General features: G+C 36.7%; 1 protein-coding gene across 2 annotated transcripts in view; it reads right to left on the reverse strand.

Moving 5' to 3' along the window:
• The window catches only part of nlgn4xa (neuroligin 4 X-linked a), a 161,102-nt gene that overhangs the window by 47,416 nt on the left and 99,820 nt on the right, over positions 1-13,866 (reverse strand). The gene's annotated exons all lie outside the window — the stretch shown is intronic.

The following is a 13,866-nucleotide window of genomic DNA, read 5'->3' on the forward strand; positions in this document are numbered from 1 at the left end:
GGAGATGACGTATGCAGAGCGGCGGAGAAACATCTCCGAGTGTTGTTCTTGAGTGTTGGCGGCGGCATCCATCTTTGTAATGTAGACTACTAAATCTGCTTCAAAATCCCAGCACTGTCGTCATCGTGTAAAGCCCGCCCCAACGTTTCTGATTGGTGCCTCCATATCGATGGATTGGAAATGGGCTTGAATGAGCTCTTTGCCAGACTAACTTTCAGAGCAAATCTGAATTTGCCAGAAGTCGTTTGGATTTTCCCAGGCAAGTAATTCACTCAAATGACATAAAAATTATGACTTGATGGCATTTTTTGTGGAAATATCTGTGTGGATAAAAGATAGATTCTAATCAAAATTGGCATTTGGATTACTAAAGGAGGGCAGTCCCTTCTAATTAAATGGTGATTTGTCTTTAGGCTTTGTTTGACAAAATCACTCCTTATTTGAAGAGACACTAAATCAAAGTGACAACATACAGCAACAGATATTTCCTCAAAGACATTTAAATAAACCAAATTTCTCCGATCGGCTTACAATATGCATGCCAACCTCTTTTAACAGGCTTGTCAATGTGTACAAAATCACAAACAGGTTGACAAATTAGCTGACTGTCTTAAACCCATTAGTGAGACCCAGAAAAGCCTCAAGGGTCTCAATTCTGTTCCTTTGCCCAGTCTTGGATCTCTGATCCTGGCCTCTGGCAAAGGCACTTTCCTCGTAGACCCGCTTAGGGGCTGGTCCCAGACAGCTCTGGACTAATAGGATGAGAAGCATGGGAAGCAAAACTAGCCACTGTAGCTTTTTGATAGAGGGACAGATCCAGTTGGTCATGCAAGGGACTTGATGTGCTAACAGCATGGGTAGCTCAACTGGATAACCCAAGGCAATGGTCACATCCAGAATGATATGATGACAGTGAGGAAAGAATAAAAAAAAAATCAAGAGAAATGTATCTTACTGTACACCTTTATAGAAATATTCTGCTGACAAATACATTATGTCAGTGTGTAGATTGTAAATATTTCTTCCTCAATACAATCATGATCCTACAGCTAGCCCTCATTCAGTGTCATGATTCCAGTGAATTTACCAACAAAATGGAATGATGCTGGCAATAAGATGTGGCACGCCTGGTGCACATTGCACCTTGTCCACTATTGTGTCTCTCCTATTTTTCAACCTGATTTCACAACAGTCTATTCATGTTCAAGACCACCTCTAAACCTGAATCTTTAAACAGACAGTGTTAATGCCTGGATAGGTAAGGAAGTGTTACATGTGTGTCCTGTGTTTTCCCCCTGCTTGGTGTTTTTGGTTCAGTCCTGTGTCCCAGGTTTCCCGCTCCTCGTTTGTGTTCAGTCCCTTCACCTGTGTCTAGTTACTTTGCCCCAGCTGTGCTTTATTCTCCTATGCTGCGTCCCAGTTCGCTTACTTATACTACGCCCTAAAAGTATGTACTCTTTTTGTGAGGAAAAAGTACATACTTTTGAGTGTGTAGCAAAAGAGTAGGCAAGCTTTGGGACATACTATCACGTCATCTGTAACGGACAGCTCGGTCGCGTGCTGCGTGCATCCTGTCACCATAAACTGCCCTGTCAATCATCTCGTCACAGTTAAAATCCTCCATTCTATCTAATGTGATTTCCTACCGTTTCGGAGAGCACGTTCATCTGCCAGTTGTGGGTCTTTCATGCTCTCCTCGTGTTTGCAATTTGAATATAATGATGCATTTAAAATGTAATGGCTAAACGTGTCTTTACAAAAGTTCACAATGCTGCTGCAAATGCAAAATAATGTGGACAACATTGAATAAATTAATTTTCGTCAGGTTAGACACTGATAATGAATCACTCAAAGCTCTTTATCTAAACCTCTCTACACAACCGCGGGGACTCGCGAGTCCTCCGTATCGACTACGTGTCTGTAGTTTTTTAACACTTTTTACTCGTGTTTGTAGTTCTAACCGAATCCTCGTCCAACGCGCAATGGTTTGTGGGCAATATCAGCCGTTAGAGTGTGCATCGATCTACACTTCGGATTCTGACCGGAAAAAGTAGACCATCCGGGTATCTTTGAAACACTCATTTCAACAATTTCAACTAATTCTATTTTCGAATACTATTTAGGACGGATAGTATGCGAATTGGGACGCAGGGCTAGTCTGTTCTAAGTGTATTTAAACCCTGTGTTCTCCTCACTCCTGGTCCGGTCTCATTTATGTTAGGTGTTATTGTATCCTCTGCCAGCTTGTTGTTTTGCTTTATTGAGTAAAAAGTATATTGTTTTTGGAAATCCTGATCTCCTCGTCTTTTCCTGCATACACCAACCGTAACAGGAAGCTATCACCAGATTGAATGAATACTGAAAAGGACAATAAAGGAGATAGTGAGATGCATCATGAAAAATGTTATTTTGAATTATTTTGAAATAACATCTGAAATAATATGTACTAAGAGATAAAGTTATTTAAACAATTCAAAATATCCTACCTAGCATAAAAATAGCATTTATTTTTGTATATAAAAAGTAAAATTTAAAAGGCTTAATATAAAATGTAGAATAAGGCATTAATATGTGCTTTATAAGCACTAATATGCTGTCAATATCCTAGTAATATGCATGCTGATAAGCAACTTTAAATATAGTGAAATACTGCATAAATAGTGAGAATTGCACTCTAAACTAAAGTGTTACCGTATACAACATTAATTCCTTATATAATATATATAAATCAATCAATTCTATTATTTTTTATTTTTTCAATTGATTTGTGGTATCTGTCAGGAGTTAGTATGCAGAAATAAAGCTATGTGACAGGAGTAATGAACTTTACTCATAACTTCTGTTCTCCAAATGTTGTCTTACACAACAGTTCAGACTTCCTTTCAGAACAGTAGTCGGTAACACTTTAGAATACGGTTCCTTCGTTAATGAATAACTAAGAACTAATGAGTAACACAATATTAACAATCTAGTAACTATTATTAACTAACAAGCAACTCTGATTAACGAACTAGTAAGTAATAGCACACAGACGAAAGTTGTAGCTCACTATTAAGTAATCAACTAGAAAAAACAGTTTGATGAAACAAACTTTAAGTTGGCTTGAGAAAGCCAGACCAGAGAGTTTGAACAAGTTTAAAGTAGTTTGAAGTTTGATAGATGGATTAGTTAGAAAGAAAGAATAGTTTGAAAGATAGATAAATAATAGATAGATAAAAAGATTAGTTTCAATGAAAGAAAGATTAGGTAGAAAGAAAGAAAGAAAGAAAGAAAGTTAGAAAAAAGCTGGTTTAGATAGATAGATATATAGAAAGAAAGATAGATTAGTTAGAAAGAAAGAAAGATATATAGATTAGATTAGTTAGAAAGAAAGAGATAGATTAGTTAGAAAGAAAGAAAGAAAGATAGATAGATAGATAGCATGTAGCTAACATGATGTTAACATGTTTAGAATGTAGCTAACATGATGTTAGCATGATATGCAATTAGCTAGCATGATGCTAACATTATTAGCATGTAGCTAGCATGATTAACATGGTACTAACATCATGCTAGCACGATTGGCAGGTTCCTATCATGTTTTTAGCAAGAAGCTAGCGCGATTAGCATGCAACTAACATCATCCTAACATGTTTTTAGGAAGAAGCTAGCATGATAAGCATGTTGCTAACATCATTCTAGCATGATTAGCATGTTGCTAGCATCATGCTATCTTGATTAGCATTTTGCTAGCATCATGCTATCTTGATTAGCATGTTGCTAGCATCATGGTAGCACAATTAGCATGTTGCTCGCATCATGCTAGCACAATTAGAATGTTGCTAGCATCATGCTAGCACAATTAACATGTTGTTAGCATCATGCTAGCACAATTAGCATGTTGCTAGCATCATGCTAGCATGTTTTTAGCAAAAAGCTTGCATTATTAGCATGTAGATAGCATCATGCTAGCATGATTAACATCTTGCTAACATCATGTTAGCACTATTAGCACGTAGCTAACATCATGCTATCATGTTTTTAGCAAGAAGCTAGCATGATTAGCATGTTGCTAGCATCATGTTAGCACAATTAGCATGTTGCTAGCATAATGCTAGCATGTTTTTAGCAAGAGGTTAGCATGATTAGCATGTAGTTATATATATATATATATATATATATATATATTGTATATATACTTTATAATACAGATCCAAATAATTAGTAAGTAATAGCTCACAGATGAAAGTGTTACTAGATACTTCTGTGGGAATTACTAATTATTTGGATCCGTATTATAAAGTGAAGATCATTGGAACTAACTAGTAATTACTCAAGTGTTACTACATGATCTAGTCATGATTTGTGCAAACGTTTGAGATTTTTGGTGAACAGTAGACTTTTAGAAAATGTCTTTAGTAACACTTGAGTAATTACTAGTTAGTTCCAATGATCTTCACTTTATAATACGAATCCAAATAATTTTGTAATTCCCACAGAAGTATCTAGTAACACTTTCTGTGAGATATAACTTACTAATTTGTTAATAAGAGTTTCTTTTAGTTAATAGTAGTTACTAGATTGTTAATAAACTTTTTCAGTAGTTCTCTGGGAAGTATTACAAAAATAGTAGTTATTGATTACTTAATAGTGAACTACCACTTTCGTCTGTGCGCTATTACTTACCAGTTCGTTAATCGGAGTTTCTTGTTAGTTAATAATAGTTACTAGATTGTTAATATTGTGTTACTCATTAGTTCTTGTGTAGTTATTCATTAACGAAGGAACCGTATTCTAAAGTGTTACCCAGTAGTCCACAAGACAATTGGCCTTATGCACAGCTGGACTACATCCTGAACTTAAGTCAGCTCCTTGTTTCCTGTCTGCCATTATTGGTCAAACTGATTAGTTCAGGTGTGCCTGACCTCAGTAGTCATGGCAACAATAATCAGACACACCTGAATTAATCAAATTTGGCCAATAATAGCAGACAGGAAACAAGGAGCTGGCTTAAGTTCAGGAAGCAGTGCAGCTGTGCATAAAGTCAATTCACTTATAATTATATTAATCTAAAGTAATAATAGGCCTACTTGTATTAATTTATGGACAGCAGATAAAAAGATTTCTTTTTTTTTACATTAAAGTACGTGTCTAATTTAAATTGTAATGATATAATTTGTTCAAACAATGTAATTTTGTTTTTATCTAAAATGCAGTTAATTGAGACTAGATTAAATTCTGACAGTCAGGTCTGTGCATGATGCCGAAGACGAGGACAAAGGAACCTCAATGTAGTTGCTTTATTTACAAACTCAACTTTCAGGAACAAAGGGAAAACACTCCAGGGCTTCAAAACACACAAGCATACATTGGCGACGATGTACGATGACGACAATGTTTTTTTTTTTTTTACTTTACAAAGTATTACATTAATACTTTGCCACATGTTCTGGGCAGTTTTGTATTAGTGTTTGGATAGACACTCCGTAACATTCAAAAAGGATTGATGCTGTTCCCGGTATGTTGTTCAAAGTAAGACCCTCACTAATCCTTTGCTGTATTAAATGGTGAAGGCTACGAGAACTGCACGCTGAAATGTAGGTCACCTCTCCAAATACTATGGAGAGTTCAGAAGGCTGAGCAGGAGTAATAAAAAAAAAAATCTTGCCAGACTTAGAGCAAGCTGTTGTCGCTAAAACACTTCCAACTGTATTCCAAACACACCTCAGCAGGACGTATGGAAAGAAAGGAAGCTCGCGCTGATGTCACCACTGCGATCTAAGCAGAACAATACACTATAGCAACAATTCCCAAATATGTCTGCAATGACAGTTATGATTTCTAGGAGGGGTAGTAAAGTAATCAGGGAACCTAAGAGTATGAGAAGGGAAGGAGGGAAGGGCGCGAGGAGGGAAGGCGCGCAATAAGTATGTGTGTGCGTGCGTGTGTGTGTGTGTGTGTGTGTGTGTGTGTGTGTGGGTGTAAAAGTTACGCTCAGCGCAGCTTCTAGGTTTCCAATGTTATTTTTTTTAAATATGTGAAATGTTTGTCACTGTTGTTGGAGTTGTCATAAAGAATAGAGTGTCTTGTAGTACTGCAGTGCTTTATCAATATGTTTATGCATTATGCTAACAAACAATAACTGACTGGGTCTGTCATCTGACCAATCACCGCCGATTAGCGTCACACAAAGGAGTGGTTTGGAAAAATGAGTCGTTGTACGAATCATTTGGGAGTCAGTGAGCAAATCAGTTAAAAATAAATGCATATCATAAGACAAATAAAGTGTTTTTTATCCTTGCATGCATGTTAAGCTGTTTTTGGGAACTCCTAAAACAAAAATAGGAACATTTCAAATGCTATGATAGGGGCTCTTTAATGACTTTGGGAGCTGAAGCATGAATCGAAAACACCTTGTAGCTAAATCTTAAAAACCTGAGAGCTTAGAATGACCTTGTCAATGACCTGTGTCCTTTATTACTTTGAGTTCTCTTACAAGAGGTTCTCTGAAATTGCGTAAATTAAGCTTACGCTTACGGGAAGATTCATCTTTTTGAGATATTGAAGCCAAAAATTATCATTAATTTTGTATTAATTGTCAACGCAGTGCAGCATCTAGCAAATCTAGAGCAGTCTGTCTAGCGTGCTCATTGGCTGCCCTGCAGCAACTGCAGCAGCCTACCACCAGTGTTGGTCAAGTTACTTGGAAATTGTAATTAGTTACTGATTACTTCTCCAAGAAAGTAATCCAATTACTTTACTCATTACTTATTTTCAAAAGTAATTAGTTACTTTACTAGTTACTTTACTAAGTTATATTTCAAAAACATGATGCACGACCTGAATATGCTAAAGCAATAGACCTTTCAGCCTAATTCTATTCTTTCTGCATATACCATCATCTAAAATGTAATCAAATTACACATTCTCTTTTTTAAACTTGTTTTATTAGTTTCAATATTTTAACTTTATGCACATTGCATCAAGCAAAAATTAAATTAAATTCAACAGTCTCAGACTAGAAGAGAATTGTTGAACATTTAAACCTATTTTCTGCACATTCCACCATATTTTAATTTAATGAAATAAAGAAAGTCCTTCTTCTGTTAACTTAAATTTCTACACATTCCAGCATATAAAATAAATATATTTTGTAAAATCCTTCATTTGAATAGAAGTGCAGAGAGGAGAAATAATTAGTTGATCAAAACAGAAAATGCTGTTTTATGCCGTATTTTGGCTTTAAGTTTTTTTTTTTCTTGAAACAGTGGTTATGTCCCTTCAGCAAGCATGCAGGCGCAGCGGTCATATCAGACGGGGGTTTGGGGTTTTTTTTAGTACTATGTTGCACATTCCTATACCGGCTTGATGCGTTAGTTAACCGTTTGAGACTGTCTCAGATTTGAGGTAGAATTTTGACATTCTCCAATGGGGGTCCAGTTTCTAGATCAGGATGCTCTCTGCATAGTACGCAAGTCTCTCTCTCGCTCTCCTCGTCATGTGCACGCCAAAGGTTTGGACTTTGGAGCACAGTCTCGCATACGCACTTACTCTACATTCCAGGAGATTTTAACTAATTTGTGGTATAGTAGTAAATCACAAATGTGGCTCAACAGTTAGATTTATAGATAAACTCATCTTTCAGGCATTTGACCGATAGGGTTGACACTTCAGCGCGAGAAATCAGGGGTGTGTCGTGTGAGCGTGTGTGAGAACTGGCAGTTCTGCTGCTCTCTTCTGCACGCTCTAGTCGGCTTTCACTGATGTCGCGGCGCTCATACATCATTTTTATTCACGCACAACTCCTGTCACGAGACAGACTGACTAAACAAAATCACGGTTAACTAACACAGTAACACAAGCTGTTTATGGGGAAGTAGCAGTAATCTAATTATTACTTTTTTTTCAATTGTAATCCCTTACTTTTCTCGTTACTAGAAAAAAGTAATTGGACTACAGTAACGCATTACTTCTAACGTGTTACTGCCCATCGGTGCCTACCACTGAGCCCCGCGTGATGTCATGTCCGATGAAGGGTGCTCGCGCCCCCATAGCGCCTTATGCCACCAAAATGGGCGTGGCTTAGCATATATAAGCAAGGCTTGGAGGCTGTCTCCCTGATTTTCATCTCTTCAGCGAAGCTCTTCACATCTCTAGATTCTGAGAGAAGCGACGATTATCCTTTTATCCTTTCAGTGAGAATTTAAGACGAATGGTTTCATTAACTGCAACTCTGAAAATGTGGTCTACCGCCTACAATGCCCATGTGGGTGTTTCTATGTGGGCAAAACTAAAAGAAAATTAAAAGAGCAGTTTTATGAACACAAATACGCAATCCGAGTCAACAACGAAGATAACCCTATGGCCAAACACTATAAAGCAGTACATGGTGACCCATCATCCTTAAGAATTCAGGGCATTGAAATTATTAAAAAATCAATACGTGGTGGTGACATTTTAAAACAGTTATCGCAACGTGAAACCTTTTGGATATGGAATTTTAAGGCAATGGACTATCCAGGATTAAATGAGGAGTTAGATTATAGACCTTTTTGTGACTTTGTAATATTGTCTTTTCTTGTGATTACTTATTTTCATGTGTATTGTATGCATGAATGTATGCATGTGTATGCATGAATATATGCGTGCTACCTGTTACTTGTGCTTTAACTTACAATGTGACCAAAAGCTTTAGTGCTGTAAATCATGTGAAAGGCGTGTTCTCTCAACATATGCATGAGTGTTTAAGTATGCTTGTTTGTTGCTTGTATGTTTGTAAGCAATTCGCTCCCGGCGTTGCTCGCGCATCACATAGTTATCTTAAAGGGTTAGTTCACCCAAAAATGAAAATTCTGTCAGTATTTACTCACCCTCATGTTGTTCCAACCCCGTAAGACCTTCGTTCATCTTCGGAACACAAATTAAGATATTTAAGATATTAAGATTGCTCCTGCATACAGTCCATAGGCTTCTTGAGGGACTGGCTCTTGCTGTCCTCGAAAAGTCATTAAAGACATCGTTAAAATAGTCCAAGTGACTACAGGGGCTCAATCTTAAGTTTATCAAACGACGAGAACACTTTTGTGCGCAAAAAAACAACAAAAATAACGACTTTATTTCAACTATTCGTTTATTTCTCCCTCTGCGTGAGTCAGGTTACTAGTTTAATAGCGTAAGCTTCTGTTATTGTACGTCACACGCATCACACACACATGACCAGCGTCGGCCAATAGTGAGCCTACGTGTGACGTAGCTCTACGCAATCACACTACGTTAACTGACTTACAGGCTCATGGAGAAGGAAGTGAATAGTTGAAATAAAGTCGTTATTTTTGTTGTTTTTTTGCGCACAAAAGTGTTCTCGTCGTTTGATAAACTTAAGATTGAGCCCCTGTAGTCACTTGGACTATTTTAACGATGTTTTTAATGACTTTTCGGGGACAGCAAGAGCCAGTCCCTCAAGAAGCCTATGGACTGTATGCAGGAGCGATCTTAATATCTTAAATATCTTAATTTGTGTTCCGAAGATGAACGAAGGTCTTATGGGGTTGGAACAACATGAGGGTGAGTAAATACTGACAGAATTTTCATTTTTGGGTGAACTAACCCTTTAATTTTTTTTTTCTATGTAAAAATGCAGAAAGTTTGCTGTGACAGATGATTCTGTCTTCGGCGTCATGAAACACATGATAATGCTCAGTAGTACACATATGGTTCTCTCTAGAAGAGGGAACGAGTATTGCATAACCTGCCGTGCTCGAGCCACGAGCGACTTTTGCTTCAGTCGATGAAAACCAAGGAGACAGCCTCCGAGCCCCGCTTATATACGCTAAGCAACACCCATTCTGGCGGGCTAAGACGCGATGATGTGGAGAGTGCGGCATAGATGCAAATACGCCTCATTCTCACGTCAAGTTCCAACGAAAGTCGCGAACTGAGCATCTGGTAAGTCTGCTAGCTGCTGCACTGCGTTGATAATGAATACAGAATTAAGGATAATTTTTGGCTTCAATATCTCGAGAAGATGAATCTTTCGTGCAGTGTAAGCTAACTTACACAATACTCTTTCCCTCTTCTAGAGAGAACCGAGGTTACGTTAGGTAACCGATATGTTTCATAAACATTAAGCTTTAATCAAGACAGAAACAAGCTAGAATTTGAATGCTGTCTATTTCAACTACATCATTTTCAAGAGAATAACTGTGAACAAAATTTTAGCAAAAATGATTTCATTTCTCTGTAAAGATGACATCCTCTAAACTCTATCCTCTGACTGAGTAATAACAGCCACAATCATCAAAATAAATTTCAAATTTCAAATACTCATTTTGTCTTCAATATGTACATTCAGCAGCAGCATATATCAAAATATGCAAAAGAGGGGAAAGAATGGAAGGATAAAGGGAAAAAAAGCCCTTATTCTGACAGGCTGATGGTAATAGTGTCTAATTGTGCTCACTGTCAGGAATCCCTTTGGCTTTCAGATGAAATGTTAATTTTCTAAGAAGGAGAAGTGAGAGAAGCATTCTGGATTAGCTCAAATGAGGTCAGGTCACACACATACACAATACCAAGAAGTTTATTCAAGGCTTTATTGGTCACTGTCTTTGTTTCAGGATGACATATGAAGAGCGGTTATTCAGTCTGGTACGGGATATCTAAGATGCAGTTGCAGGTTATAATGATCACCATCAACTCAGTCCATCAACTTCTAGAACATTGACACTAGACACTAGACCAGTTGATTAATCTCCAGTTGAGATTATATTTGTTGGGATAATTATTGCAAAACGTGTTCTCAGGGAAATAAGAGTGACCAAATCGTGTTTGACTATACTGTGGAACACAAAAGGTGAATTTAAAAAATAAAAAAGCCTATATTTGGATACTTTTTTTCAGTCTGGTAAAAGTGAATGTAGTTCTTTTTTTATTAGAGAAGTAGCTTTGACTGTTTTGTGAATGGATATTGCTTTTACAGTTTTTCTCGATTTGTTTACACACATTTCCTGCAAGTACGCCTCATACTCTCAGAACTCTACACACAAATCTAAACACACACACACAATCGGCAAAACCCCTCATTCTAGTGCAAAATGAAACTTTACATTCAAAACAATGTTATATATATTCTCAAAATGTTATTTTGTTTTCAACTGACACACACAAACCATTATATGAATATACTGTACATTTATAAGAACCAGTTGAAAACTGATGTGCTCAATGTAAAACACTATGATCAATGGAAAACACTTCTTCTCCATTCATCATAATGATTTGGGCCTTTTTTGTTCAGTGTTACACAGACATTTCATACATTGTGTGTTGTAAAATATTTGAGAATATTGTTTTTATACCCAGAACACACAAATACACGGTAACAAATATATTTTATTTTTCCCACAAAAACAATGGGAGATAGATCGCACATTTCATACACCCCAACTAACACAACGTTGCACATACAGTGGTCTACATACAACACAACAGAAAAAAATGTTTATGCTGTTACAGTAAAAAATAAATAAATAAATAAATAAATAAATATCTATGCTGCATCCTCTCTTCTGTTTTGGTATTTTATGCTAAAGCTCTGATTGCTAATTGCAAAACTGTGTGACGGGTGTTTGCCCATGTGACGAGTCAGTGTGAATATTTGAATGGCAGTGTGTTCCTCGTGAAAACAAGAGATTTTCTGCATTAAAATTCTGCCAAATGCAGAGAATTTGTGTGTAGTTTTTTGGAAAAAAAAAGTGTGTTTTAGAACTGTTTGAGTTCTTTACACTTTACACTAATTTGAGTGTAAAGCAGGAATTGTGCTTGTAGTTCAGCAGAATTGGTTCTGGGGGTTGGTGAATGAGTTACATGTTGTGGTCATTGTGTCTCAAGTACCAGAATTTGTGTGTAAACAATTGAGAAAAACTGTAATACTCTAATGAGAGTTAGTTGATATGTAGTGGCAAAAATCGAAGTACCAAAAATCAAATGGGGTTTGATTTTCTGCGTTTTTCGCATCCGTAGCAAACATTTTGAGAGGTGTTTTGACAATTCAGAACCACAGAATGACTAATACGAAAAAACACATAGGAAAATTTGTGCAAAGACATTTAGAAATAAATCCCACCAATGAATATGAATGATTGTATTATTTCCTTTTTATCCTTTTTTTTTGTTGTTTTTTTTTTTTTGCTGAACTACACATTCAATTGAAAAAAGACTATGAAGACTATTCTCAGAATTCACTGGGCACATGTCGGAAATAGTTTGCTAATAGTGAACAGAGCATTAAAGCAATGAATGTTTTTTTTTTTTTAATGCCACTATGATTGTGATGGAATGGGTTATAAAAATTATAAAAACACTGACAATGTGTTACATTGAGATTCATATTGCTCCTTACATACATAAAAATAAATATATAATATCTCTGTTCAATGTGTATTTATGTTTCAGCACAGATACATAAATCATGTCTGGTATGGAGAAGCAAACAAAGTGATAAACACTTGGCTTTTACAGAAATCCTTTTTTTGTCTGTTTGATAAAGAAGCGCCTTAAAGGGTTTATTTGACATTGCCACTTAGTTTATTTATCTATGTATTTGAAGCATTAACAAGTGAATAAAGCCCATCTTTTTTTTGCACAGATACGGGGAGAAAGATGTGCAAGATCATAAACAAATAAATAAATAAATAGTACATTCAATTGTACACTTGTTTCTTCCAGCTCAAGTGAAGGATCTTAATCTTCTCAAACCTTTAGCACAGAGGTCTCTCGCGGCCGCTGATATTTTGTGGCCCCCTATTTGACATTAAAGTTTAATGTTACCGTTTTTTTTCGAGCTAAATGTGCAAAACTCTAACTACAGTCTGCATTACCAACAGTCACCTGAGCACAACTCTTAACACACCGCTCAAAACAGGCTCAGTGTGCACAACACTATGCACAACCCTCACTGAGATAACACACACTGTCACTCAGAACACACTGAGAGGAAAAACAGTAGCATCAAACACCAATGCAGAAAATCCAAACTTTTCATTTTTACAGTTTCAACAATTTCACACTTCATACAAAGTAATATTTTCTTCAAAAAAAAACAAAACAGTGACATTCTTTCATTTGATATTTTTAAATTTTTAGAACATAACAATTGAAAATTAGCAGTTTGCTTCATTAGTCTGTAGTAATTTACAGAATTACAGTAATGAGAAAAAAAGGTAGAAACTAAAAGTACATACTGTAATACTATAACCCTGCCTCTCTCAAGCATTAGGCCACAAGTTTTCAGCCTTTCAGCTGAAATTGTTTGAAAATCAGCAGTGTAAAGGCACAAGGCTGAAATTTATTCTGTTTTGAATGGGTGGTTCACAGTTTTGACAGCAGTGTGTTAGCATTTGAACAAAGTGCTGTAAATCCACAGTGTTGTGCAGGTTGTGTTTAAAGTCATGGGATAAGTGTGTAGAGTTTTGAAAACTTTGTTCAAGCAATGAAAAACGATCTAGAGTTTGGTCCACATGAACTGCTGCTGTGTAGACTGTAGTTAGAGTTTTGCACATGTAGCTCAGTTGTGCTCCACTGTGGTTTAGCAATCAAAAAAAAACTGTAGTGCGGCCCGTCGTTGCGTGTCCCATGTTTTTTTTGTTTTTTTTTAATCCCTTATGGGCTACCATAGATAGTCTCGTGACAGCTTACGGTGGGTTTGTTGTCAATAGTTGTCATAGACAACCACAGCGCCTGGAAAAAATGAGCATGTCGCTTCAATTATGAGCGCGCTCGGCGCTTGATGCGCGCCTACATTTGAAACGTACTTGAGCGTGCAAAATATGTGAGCTACCACCACCAAATCAGGCCACAGCTACTGTTAGCTCGCGAGCGACGTGTTGG

The sequence above is a fragment of the Pimephales promelas genome, chromosome 6 (assembly GCF_988280905.1).
Source record: "Pimephales promelas chromosome 6, fPimPro1.hap1.1, whole genome shotgun sequence".
NCBI lineage: Eukaryota > Metazoa > Chordata > Actinopteri > Cypriniformes > Leuciscidae > Pimephales > Pimephales promelas.